Raw genomic sequence first — 13,398 nt, forward strand, 5'->3', positions numbered from 1 at the left:
ATAGTAAACCAGTGGCACCAAACTTGGTAGGAGGTTTGAGACCATTCATTATTATGATCTTGTAGCTGAGGCAGGTAGGCTGTTTTAAAGTTGGCATTGTGTGTACACCATGTGTGCATATGTCACTGTTGATGGATGCTAATGAGATCGTTGTGTGGTGACCTTTAGTGTTGTGGGGAATATGGCTACTTTTGTTGGATCACTTGTGAGTGTTGTTGGCCAGGTGATGGCAATAACACTGAGGGGTGCTGAGCCACCCTTGATGTGATCGTTGTGTGGCCATAGCTCTCAGTTTGTGGTTGGTCACTAGCATGCTTGCTTTACTGAACTTTGGAGTTTAAAGTAACTTGTTGTGGTATACCCATATGGAAAAGAAATAGTAAAAACTTATGTGATTACTCATGAAAGTGGCCACTTTCTCATTACTTTCATGTATTGTTTTAGGAAGTATCCAAAACATACAAGTTTCATTATATAATTTTTCAAGGGATCTTATATCTGTTTTCACTCTTGTATGCTTTTCATACAAGTTTCACGCAAGACAGATACAAACTTTATAAGATTTATATATATCTTTTCCATATGGGTAGGGCCTCTTGTATGTGACCATTTGTGTGGTGGAGACAACAGATCACTCGGTTGTGATTATTTGTTGGTACTTTTGGTTTTGCGTTGTAGCAGATCAAGTAATCATTTTGGGTTTGACTGTGGTGCTCCTTTGTGTTGGTCACATGTTACTTTTTGTGTGTTTTCAGTGTGGCAACTTCAAATCCTCATGCAGGGGCATCCATGCCTAAGGATGCCAACTATAATGTGAACACTGCTTTTGCTAGTTTTTTTTTCTTTCAGGTTGGTTGTTTGGGGGGTTTTTTTGGGGGGGGGGGGGAGGGGTGAAGTACCTGAAGGCTTCAGAGGGGCTTTTAATTTGTTTAGGGGTCCTAGAGGTACCGGTTGGAGGGAGGAAGTGTTACGTCCCTCTGCAGCCTTTAATCTGGCTCAGTGTGTTCAGCTGGTGCTAATTGGCCACACCTAATCAGGTGTTGATCAAAGCATACCTGAGGCAGGCTTTCAGACGCCTCACTAGCCGTGCCTGGGTGGCACCAGCCATTTTAGCCAGCCTGTGATGCCATTGTAAGATTAAAACCTCTTCCTATTTACACTCTGGTATTCGTCTCCTTTTTTTATGTTGCGGCTGTCACAGTCTGGCGAGGGCAGACCGTATGAATTGAAAAAGGACCCAAAATGCAGACTCCAAGGAACAGGGAACAAAACTTGAATGTTAACAAAAAGCGAGCCGTTTAATATGGCTCGAAAAAAAGGTACAAACAAAGGGCAAGGCAAACTGAAGCAAAATTAACACAAACCTAAACTGGGAAATCTAAACAAACAATAAGAAAAACCTAGACAAGAAACTTGGAAGCATGGCATAGGAAACATGGCGTGGACAACAGACGACCTGCCAATCACACACTGAAAACAGAGGACTTAAATACACAGGAGGTGATTAGGGGAAGTGGAGACACATGAGGAAACAGCTGGCACACATGAACATAATGACGTCACAGTGGGAGAGTAAAACTGAACATGATGAACACAGAACACCAGACCTCTTCACAATAAAACAGGAAACATAATGAGACATAGACATGACAACCCGAACTTGACAACGTAAGACACAGACATGAAACGCATGAAGAGCAGGGGAGATTTAACATGGTTGGAAACACGAGGGGAAAATAATAACTAGAAACACTTAGGCATAATAATACAAACTTGATAACATAAGACACGCAGCATGAAACACGAAGGGTGAGGGGAAGCTTAAATACAGGGGAAGAAAACACAAGGAGTCTAATAACCAAATGAACTTAGATAACCTAATGAACAAAATAAACTCAAACTTAAAACGCTGGGTCAAAAGACCCAGGACCATGACAGCGGCCTTGAGCTGGGTTGTAACAGTTGTATTTACTAATTATTGTGAAAATCAGAGGGGTTTAGTAGTTATTAAAATGTGTTCAACATATTTGCAAATTGAAGATGATTTGTCTCATAAATTATGACTCACTGCTCTCCCCTAGATAAACTGCCTTTATACGGTAAAAGTATTGATATTGGCAATACTGGCCCTGTATTTACTTGGTATCCGATCGATACCAAAATCAGTTTCAATTCAATTCAATTTTATTTATATAGCGCCAAATCACAACAACAGTTGCCTCAAGGCACTTTGTATTGTACAGTATAGCCTATAATAATAGATACAGAAAAAAACCCAACAATCATATGACCCCCTATGAGCAAGCACTTAGGCAACAGTGGGAAGGAAAAACTCCCTTTTAACAGAACCAGGCTCAGGGAGGGGCGGCCATCTGCTGCGACCGGTTGGGGTGAGAGAAGGAAGACAGGATAAAGACATGCTGTGGAAGAGAGACAGAGGTTAATAACAGATATGATTCAATGCAGAGAGGTCTATTAATACATAGTGAGTGAGAAAGGTGACTGGAAAGGAAAAACTCAATGCATCATGGGAATCCCCCGGCAGCCTATGTCTATTGCAGCATAACTAAGGGAGGATTCAGGGTCACCTGGTCCAGCCCTAACTATATGCTTTAGCAAAAAGGAAAGTTTTAAGCCTAATCTTAAAAGTAGAGATAGTGTCAGACTGGACAAATATTTGTTCAGTGTGCTGTTGGTAGCTTCCAAAAAGGCCATAACCCATCGTTGGCTTAATGAGGATACTCCTACTATAAATGAGTGGATTGACGTGATATATGCTAATTTTGTTATGGAAAGAATAACTTTTAGGCTAAAGTTGCAGGCGGACTCATTTGACGAATACTGGTCGAAATGGTTGAACTATGTACAAAATGGGAGGGCCGATTTTGTATAATCTCGTTGTATTTTCTGGTTTGTTTGTTTTTTTTGTTTTTGTTTTGCGTGTTTGTTTGTTTGCCGATTCTTCTTTGCAATTTATGTAATTACCATGCACTTAATGCATGCATGTTATTAAAATTTAGGCTGTAATGGTTGTATTGATGTATAGCAACTTGAAATGCTCCCAAAAATGGCACTACAACATGTAAAAATATAATATAAGCTCTGGCAGACTTGGTTCTATGGTAGGTCTTAAAGGGTTAATAGGCTCTGTTTTGAGTTTTGTTCAAAAAAGAATGACTTCATATAAGGAAAAATATATATCATATATGCAGGATACCTTAAACTAGTTTTTTTAATTAAGCAGCAAGGCAGAACAAAGTCGGGCTGTATCAAGACACGAGGACTAAACCCCAATTCAACCAGACCCAGAACTGATCCGGAATTAAAACTGGACTACAACAGTTCAAAATCAGGACTACTTAGGACTTAACCAAGACAGAACCAGAATCAGAACTAGATGATAGTAGCACTATCTGTGGGGAAAGAGCGAAACACCTGCCTGTCCCCTGTGCTCTGGAAGAGGGACCCTAGAACACCTCCTTAGCAGCTGCCCGAGGGCCCTGGCCGATGGTCGGTATCGTTGGCGGCACGACCAGGTGCTCAGAGTAGCTGCTGAAAAGATTGCCTCAGCAATAAGCACCAGCAAGCATCTTCAGGCTCTGAGGAAGGAAATCTCTTTTATTAAGGCTGGAGAGAAATCCCAGGTGCGCCCACATTTGACAACTGGCCTCCTCAACACAGCCTCTGATTGGCAGCTGCAGGCTTACCTGGGTAAACAACTAAAGTTCCCTCAGAACATTGCAAAAACATCACTCCTGCCAGACATGATAATTATTTCTGAAGCCTCAAAACAGCTGATCATGCTGGAACTTACAGTGCCCTGGGAAGAGCGGATTGAAGAGGCCAATGAAAGGAAACGAGGAAAGTACCAGGAACTAGTGCAGGAGTGCAGGGGAAGGGACTGGAAGACTTTCTATGAGCCCATAGAAGTCGGTTGTAGAGGCTTTGCAGGACGATCACTCTGCAAAGTCCTAGGCCGGCTGGGCGTGGCGGGGGCAGCCAAGAAGAGGGCCATCCAGGCTGTGAGTGAAGCGGCAGAGAAAGCCACAAGGTGGCTGTGGATCAAGAGGGCTGATCCGTGGGTAGCTACTGGTACGCAAGTCGGGGGCTGATCACCCCCGGCTGGGTCGCCTGGGCGAGGGTGTATGATGTTGTGAGACCTGAAACACCTGATGACCCCAGGATACATCACTGAAGATGCGTACCAGTGCATCCAGGAGATGTGTCTTTATAGCTAAAAATCATCATAGACCTGCACTACACTTATTTTTTAATTCTACAAAGTCCACTATTTAGATTGAGAAAAGTTTATATAATTATTTAGCCTTGTTGTGCAAACAAGCCTGCAAAACTTAATAAATGTAGAATTTGAAAAATAACAAACCTAAAAAGAAACACTAGGTACGAGATACATGAGTACCTATGATACGGTGATACTTTTGGTAAACAACCATTTGACTAACATGTGTCTCACCTGCTCTTGTTCCCTCTCTCTTCTGTCCTCATTCTCCTCTCTCTCCCTCTCTGTTCCTCTCTCTCCCTCTGTTCCTCTCTCTCCCTCTGTTCCTCTCTCTCCCTCTTTGTGCTGACAATCAAGCCAAACACCAACATCATCAAATCTACAGTTGAAACCAGATATTTACATACTCTTCAGATAAAAACACTTTTTTAATTGTAACATCGAATCAGAGTAAATGTTTATTTTTTTAGATTGATAAATATAAAAAACATATTTGTTAACTTTAATAGTAAAGAGAGAAACTATCTGTATTTCTTAATTGTAAATGGCACCAAATTGTATTCAAAATTCAGCCACACTTATGGAGCTCCACAATTCTTTTTCTGGTGTTTTGGTTGACATCTCTTGATGTTCCCATGTTAAATAAACAGGCTCTGTGTTTTGCCTTATATGTATCCACAGCTGTGGCACCAATTTACTCACATGGACTCTACTAACCTATCAGAAGCTTCTTCAGCTCAGAATGGAATCGTCTGGAGTTTTCTTATTAATTAAGGCAAGGCAAGGCAAATTTATTTGTATAGCACAATTCAACAACAAGGTGATTCAAAGTGCTTTACAGAGACATTAGAAACAAAAACAAATAAAAAGCATGATTTAAAATTAATTAAAACAAGCAAACAAACAAACTAACTAAACACACACATTTCACACCTGTTCGCGCGATCTGAACCCTTATCGTAAGGGGAGCTACCAGTCCTTCTGTGGACGAGCTACTTTCTATTTTAAATTCCCTGAATTTAAAATACTCTCTAGACCCAGTCTAGACCCAGTTGGGGAGCTACCCAGAGCTCTAATCCCACACCTGTTCGCGCGATCTGAACCCTTATCGTAAGGGGAGCTACCAGTCCTTCTGTGGACGAGCTACTTTCTATTTTAAATTCCCTGAATTTTAAATACTCTCTAGACCCAGTCTAGACCCAGCTGGGGAGCTACCCAGAGCTCTAAACCCACTTAACAAACAAACAAACAAACAAAACAGTATATAAAATCAAAACAGATAAAATCAGAACAGTAGATAAAATCAGTAGTTAATGTAAGTTTTGAAATTTAAGCTTAACAAACAAACAAAACAGTATATAAAACCAAAACAGATAAAATCAGAAATAGATAAGATCAGTAGTTAGTGTAAGTTTTGAAATTTAAGCTTAAAAGTGTGGATTTGGTGCTTTATTCAAATGCAGCTGAGAATAGGTGAGTCTTCAACCTGGATTTAAATAAACTGAGTGTTTCAGCTGATCTGAGGCTTTCTGGGAGTTTGTTCCAGATATAAGGAGTATAAAAGCTGAATGCAGCTTCTCCGTGTCTGGTTCTGACTCTGGGAACTGATAAAAGACCGGATCCAGATGACCTGAGGGATCTGGAAGGTTCATACTGGGTCAGCAGGTCACTGATGTATTTTGGTCCTAAACCATTCAGAGCTTTATAGGCCAGCATCAGAACTTTAAAGTCTATCCTCTGACGGACAGGTAGCCAGTGTAAAGACCTCAGAGCTGGACTGATGTGGTCCACTTTTTTGGTCTTAGTGAGGACTCGAGCAGCAGAGTTCTGAATGAGCTGTAGTTGTCTGACTGATTTTTTAGGTAGACCTGTAAAGATGCTGTTACAGTAATCAAGCCTACTAAAAATGAATGCATGGACTAGTTTTTCCAGGTCCTGTTGAGACATCAGATCTTTTATCCTTGAAATATTCTTGAGGTGATAGTAAGCTGACTTTGTTATTGTCTTAATGTGTTTTTCTAAGTTTAGGTCTGCATCCATCAGTACACCCAAATTTCTCGCCTGGTTTGTGGTTTTTAGATGTATAGATTGAAGTTCTCTGGTGACCTGTAATCGTTTTTCTTTGGCGCCAAAGACTATTACCTCAGTTTTGTTTTTGTTTAGTTGGAGAAAATTGTGGCACAACCAGTCATTGATTTCCTCAATGCATTTACCAAGAGCCTGTACAGGGCCTCGGTCTCCTGGTGACATTGTGATATATATTTGTGTGTCATCTGCATAGCTGTGGTAGTTTATTTTGTTGTTCTTTATAATCTGTGCCAGTGGGAGCATGTAAATGCAGGAGGCTGTGGTAGTCATCTGTGGAGAGGGAAGGCATCTTGTTGCTAGTTAGCCTAGCGGTTAGCACCTTTCTAGGCTATCGAGGCTGCTCGGTGCCCAGACGCTGTAATCAGGCTTCAGCTGTGTCTAGGCCACAGACACACGGAGCGCTGAGGATAAGGTAACTATAAAAATGTTGCTGTTTCTGTTAAGAACACTTTAGTCCTAATGATCTATAAGTGTCCAGAAGCTATCGCAGGTAAGCTCATATGGAAAAAGGGAAAAAAATCAGCATAAAAATCGGTAAAAATCAATAAAAGAAGCAAAGCATTTAGAGAGCAAAGAGATGAAGTGTCCACACTCAGAAGTGGGAGACATGTCACTGCAGACATGTCAGTGCAATTAACAATAAACTTAGTGTATATGTACTCCTAAATCTGATGAAAGTGATAAAAAAAAATAGACAGCTCGCTCTCTTTATTCTGACATTTAACGAATTCAAAAGATATTTCAATATTTATTTATCCAAAACAAAACAAGTTTACTCTAAATTGATGTTGTACAGTAAAAAAAATGTTCTTGTGTTTTCCATAAAGTGTATGTAAATATCTGGTTTAAACTGTGAATATACTGCTGTGTGTTGAAATTCCTCTTGTTTTGCATAGAAATATACTGAACAACACACAAAACATAATATATAAAAGAACATCTACCAGAGTTTTTTCTTTGAACGAAGCCCCTTATGTCCATTCTTGTATATCAGTGCATTACTGAAACCGATTTATTTAGCCGTGGAGGGTAACAACTGAAAATATGAAATAAACACACATAAGCTAAGACTCTCTAAAGAAACAGCATTGTTGTTGTTCAGTTTTTCATTTCGCCATTTGTTGATTCACTCGAAGAGCAAGTAACGTAATATGGGTCAAGTGATCAGTTTGACATCAATCTTTTGTGATACACCGTCATATTTACATTATTTCTACAGTACGAATGATTTGCTTTGGTACCTGGTCGAACTTCTAGTGATGGGTCGTTCGCGAACGAAATGGCTCTTAGGTCCATATGACAGAGAATATGCATGTTCTTTTTGTTTTCATATTTTAATTTACATTTAATTGTGTTGTGGTTTGCAGTGTTTTGTGTTGTTTCCCTTTAAATTTGTAAAAGGAAAAAGCTGAAAATTTAAATAGTTAAAAGTTGAAATGTGAATAGTTGATTTTTGTATTATATGATTTATTTATTACATTTTATGTGGAGTGAATAAATAAAAGTATATTTATGGACAAAGCACATACAAACTTCAAATCACGTACGAACTCTGAAGCACGTACAAACTCCAAAACACGTACAAACTCCGAAGCACGTAAAAACTCAAAACACGTACAAAAGACAACAGAAGTGCTCCAGGATGCTGGGCGCAGTGTTGAGCTTTTGTTACCTAGTGGCTACACAAGCCAGCAAGTACCAACAACCTGAAGAGCCGGTTCGGAGCTGAAAGAGCCGGCTCTTTTTAGTGAGCCGAACCGAAAGAGCCGGATCTCTAAAAAGAGCCGGAAATCCCATCACTACGAACTTCAGTTCTCCTCTGTCTACCTGGCTGCGCTTCTCCAACAGCGCACTCGCAGGCAGCCCCGCCCCCTCGCTCAGTCGCTTAGTGCCTGAGCTCGGATCATACCAATATTAGGTGGGATTTGCGCACAGTCGTAAATTCCCACAGTGCACTATGTGCTTTGAATATTGTGTGTAGTTTTTGTTTTATACAGTTGTCAGCCAGGCATCTAACTATGAAAAAATTACACTCCAAAAGACCCCGGGCTTCTGAAAAAATAACCCGGGCTTAAGCCCAGTAAGCCACCCCCCGCTCCGCCACTGGTCTGCAACTGTGTTGGTTACTGGAGCCTGAGCATTGCTGTTAAGTGCTGCCTCCTCATGCCATATGCTTTTCCCGGTGGGGCTGTTCTTATATTGTTCTCCTACCACAGAGAGTACATCTTAGATTTTTCAGTGGAGAATATCTGGTTTATTCTTCACTTCTATTCTTTTGGTATACCTCTTCAAGTAGCTAGCCAAGGTTTTGAGTCTTTCCTTGTCACTTTCTAAGAACTCAAGTACAGACAGCTTTTTGTACTTCTTAGGCACTCCTTTCTTCATCACACCTTTCTATACTTCCAATAGTTGGCTAACTTGCCTTGACTTTGGCCTATAGTCTCCTCCAATGGGGGTCCTGCTCCTTGTGGCTTTTGTTCATCTTACGGCTCAATTCTCGTCTGTGTTTCCTAGTTTTCCTCAACACCTGGCACAGACCTTGTTATACTGAGCAATGTCCAAGCCAGACATCTGACATCAGTTATATATCTCTCGCTCATACTGTAGTCTGAGGTAGGCGGGGGCAGGCCTAGGCTTGAGCCCTTACCAGATGCATCACTTATTTGGTATTCATACGAAGTACTACTATTTTGATTTGCTGCAATGAAATTTCCGCAAATTTTACATTTCAAGAAGGATCAGCCAGATGGCTCCCGGCCTCAGTCGGGTGATGGGTCTATGTGGCAGGGTGTGGACTACGATGCCGGTTAAGGGGAGGCGGGCGCACCTGAGCGGCATCCGCAATCACGCCTCGCCGGCTTTAAAATCTGTATTGGGTCCAAAGATTGTATTGTTGTTGGTGTGTATGTGTGGCTGCAAGCTGCAAAGCTGCAGCCAGTGTTGAAACAGATACTGAAAAGTATAAATGTTTTTACATCTAGTTTTTAGCATCACTCTGAGACAGTATGTTTCTAATTTTAGAGATATTGCACAAATGTAAGAAACCAGTACTACAGCCTATATGTATTTAATATGCACATTAAAGGACATATCCTGGTCAAAAACGGCTCAAAGATTCCTCAGTGTTACTGGAGTTCAAGATAATACCATCCAGAGTAAGCATCTTGTTAGATACCATATTTCTGAGATTTTTAGGGCCACGTACAATATATTTATTTCTAATAGAGATCATCCAGATCTGTATATCTTTTTTTCTATATTTTATATTTATATTTTACCACTGGAGTGGGTATGATGACCCGCACCCGAACACTCCGGGTCAGGGATGAGTTCCTGGCCCAAGTGGAGGAGTTCAAGTATCTCGGGGTTCTTGTTCACGAGTGATGGGAGAAGGGAGCTGGAGATTGACAGACGGATTGGTGCTGCGGCCACAGTGATGCGGACGCTGCACCGGTCCGTCGTGGTGAATGAAAAGCGTAAAAGTTGAGCGTAAAAAAAGTGAAGCTCTCAATTTACCGGTCGATCTACATCCCTATCCTCACCTATGGTCACAAGCTGTGGGTAGTGACGGAAAGAACGAGATCGCGGATACAAGCGGCAGGAAATGAGCTTCCTCCGAATGGTGGCTGGTCTCTCCCTTAGAGATAGGGTGAGAAGTTCAGCCATCCGGGAAGGACTCAGAGTAGAGCCGCTGCTCCTCCACATTGAAAGGAGCCAGTTGAGGTGGTTCGGGCATCTGACAAGGATGCCTCCTGGGTGAGGTGTTCCGGGCAGGTCCCACAGGGAGGAGGCCCCAGGGCAGAACCAGGACACACTGGAGAGATTATATCTCTCGGCTGGCCTGGGAACGCCTTGGTGTTCCCTCGGACAAGCTAAAGGAGGTGGCTGGGGAGAGGGAAGTCTGGGCTTCTCTGCTTAGGCTGATGCCCCTGCGACCCGGCCCCGGATTAAGCGGAAGAAGATTGATGGATTTTTTATTTCCTATATTGTTTCTTTTTGCTTTTTTGTGATGAGAGATAAAATAATTTCATTCTCATCACATAAAAAGAAAAGAGAAATCAAATGTATTCAGGAGTTGGAAGAAATCATCAAATCATTAGAAAAAGCGTATGTGTCCTCCCTGGAACAGGAAATGCTGAACAAAATTTATAAAACAAAACTAGAGTTAAATGAGATTATTTAAAAAAACAACTAAAGTCTTAGTACAAAGACTGCACTTGCAAAATCTTTAACATGGTAACGAACCCAGTCGATTTCTAGATAACAAGTTAAAAAAATAAAGAAAAAAGTCATAACTGGGAACACAGTATATGACCCTGAAATAATAAACAACACTTTCAGGGACTTCTCTTTCACATACGCCATAGATAAACCACTTCAATTTGATGTCTTATATGAATGTTATTTATTTTAACTATGATAATAATAACAACTGTACTGCATTAAAACATTCACAGCAGGTGGGCTATCCAATCTTTAAATGATGACGTTACTATGTTACTACGTTACTACTCTGCATTTATACCATCATGTGGTGGCCTTGCTGGATCCGCTGTCCACCCGCCGTGTGATCCTCCAGGATCCCCCCACCTAAGGGAAATACACCGCTCTCAAGGCACTGCTGCAGTGCTACTCCCACTCCAATGCAGAGCAGGCCGAGAAACTCCTCTTTCTCTTCGGTCTGGGTGATGGTACCGCTCTTGAGCTCATGGAGAGCATGCTGTCCTTGCTAGGAACGGATGACAGCAGAGCTGGCCTCACCAACTCCCTGCTGCTGGCCGCAAACGATTACCGCTCACTCGCAGAAGAAGTGGATTGCATTCTCCTGGCTACTAGGAGCTTCAGCATCCTGGCAACAGTTCCTGACTCACTGACGGCATCTCCTGCACCCCCACCGATTCTCCGGGGGGGGGTGCACCATCTCCTCGATGGTGGCTGGGCCAGAGGTTGGTCTGTGCCTCACCTCTGGTGCCAGTACCCACATCTCAATTTTAAATCGCATGCAGACATTGAGGGTTGTTTGGAGGGGCTCGGGTGGTCTGTGTGTGCCTGTTTGTCTATGTGTCAGGTCTGGTTTTAGGCTCCACCTCTGTCAGAACATCTCAGTTCTGTGGGGGCCTATTTCCACCCACCACACTTTCTGCCAGTGGCTGGTGCCCCCACCTGCCAGTGCATTGGTGGTTCTTTGTGAGCGAGGCTGGGTGCTCGGGTGTGTAGTAGCTCACTCTCAGCAGCTGCTTGGTGGGGCCTGGCCTCTCTGGCTCTGTTGGGCCTCCGCTGGGGGTTTGGGGCCCTCAGGTCTCTGTTCTTGGGACCCTGTCTGCTCCGGTAGATCCTGCTCACTGCTGAGGCCCCCTGTGGCTTCTACACCGTGGCCACAGAGGAACCCTCATCCAGGGCTCTCCTCAGCTCTTTTCTAGGCAGGTGTCATGATTGCCCCTATGGTGGTCCTCCTGGGGCTCTCATGCTCTGGGGGGCCTCTGACTGTGCGGAGTCCAGGTCTCCTCCATGACTGAGTCATGTCTTGGGTGGCAGGGCAGTAGCAGTGTACAAAGGTGTACGAACAGGTATTTCAAATGCACACTATCTTGGTTGGCTGGTGCCTTTAAACATGTATCATTAATACTGTGTGCTGCTCAGTAACATTTAATATTTATTATTTACTGCTACTTGATGTTTTTTGCTTGTTCTTTTTTCAGTGGGTGGTGAAGAAGATTTTCAGTGTTTTTTCTCTCTCTCCTATCTCTCTTCTCTATTTTCTCTTAACTTTCCCAACTTCTTTTTTTCCATGCCCCAGTCTTGTCTGTTCTGATTCTAATGACTGAAATAAAAAAAAATCTAATAAAAATCTAAAAAAAATATGACTATCATGTGGACCAGTATAGCAAAAGCCGTAATGGTCTAGAGCTTTATGTCTTAAAGACATTCCTGCAGTTTAACTGGTGTGTGTTATCTGGCTTCATGGATCGATGAAGTTGGGTGTCATCTGCATAGCAGTGGAAATGTATGCTATGCCTTCTGATAATACTGCCTAAGGGTAGCATCTCATGATCCAGTGTGTTTTGGCATTCTGGTGTATTCACTCTCACTCTAAATCTCACCTGCCTGCACTCCTGATCGCCACAACGTACCTCCGCTCTGGACGAGGAAAGAAAAAGGTTGGACATTCTATTCTACTAGTTCCATCACTCAGTCACTGACATGGAGATCCACCCCTCCCTTTAGTCTTGCTTCTTCCTGTAGACCTCCTATACTTACCATAGCAATCTTACTCACCTTCAACCTAAGCTCTGTGAATAACACGTCTTCTCCTGCTGTTCAAGTGCCTCCTGTTCCTGCAAAGTTCTCTCTCCATCATGCTTTTCAATTAATTTTTTTTTCAATTCAATTTTATTTATATAGCACCAAATCACAACAACAGTTATATTGTACAGTAGATCATACAATAATAGATTCAGAGAAAACCCAACAATCATGCTTTGACCTTAGCGATTCCTGTATTAAATAAAGTTTTGTCTAAAATTGAATAGCTGTCAAGGTTACGGGTGCAGGACTCAAATGCAGGACTCACTCTGGTTGAAAGTCAAAAAGGTAGTTTATTTACACAAGTGAAATATATACATATATAGAATGCTGGCGGGAAAATGGGGTCCAGGGCAGCCAGGAAAAGGTCCAGGGTAGGGAAGGTCCAAACTCCTCTTCACACAGCCAGTGAATCACTATTATCCGCAATCCAATCCAGTCCAAGCTCACTCACACTCACGCTCATCCACTCAGTATCCACAAGCAAGGGAAACAGGCCAGGGTCCAGGGAAGTCATTCCACAAGGAGAGAAGCTGACGTTAACAAGGAGCACTAGGAAAACACGAGGAAATCACTAGGTGAGCTGTGTTACACTGACGGAGGCTTGCACAATGATCCAGCAAAGAGTCAGACTCCGCTGAGGCCTTAAGTACTGCAGGAGTACTCATCGGCGATGGATGGCAGGTGAGTAGAGCTGCACAGGTGAGTACTGAGCCGGGGACCAAAGCCAGAGTCCGCCCTGGCGATGAGGAGCGAAGGAAAAACAA

Source organism: Maylandia zebra, linkage group LG7, assembly GCF_041146795.1.
Source record: "Maylandia zebra isolate NMK-2024a linkage group LG7, Mzebra_GT3a, whole genome shotgun sequence".
In the NCBI taxonomy this organism is placed as follows: Eukaryota; Metazoa; Chordata; class Actinopteri; order Cichliformes; family Cichlidae; genus Maylandia; species Maylandia zebra.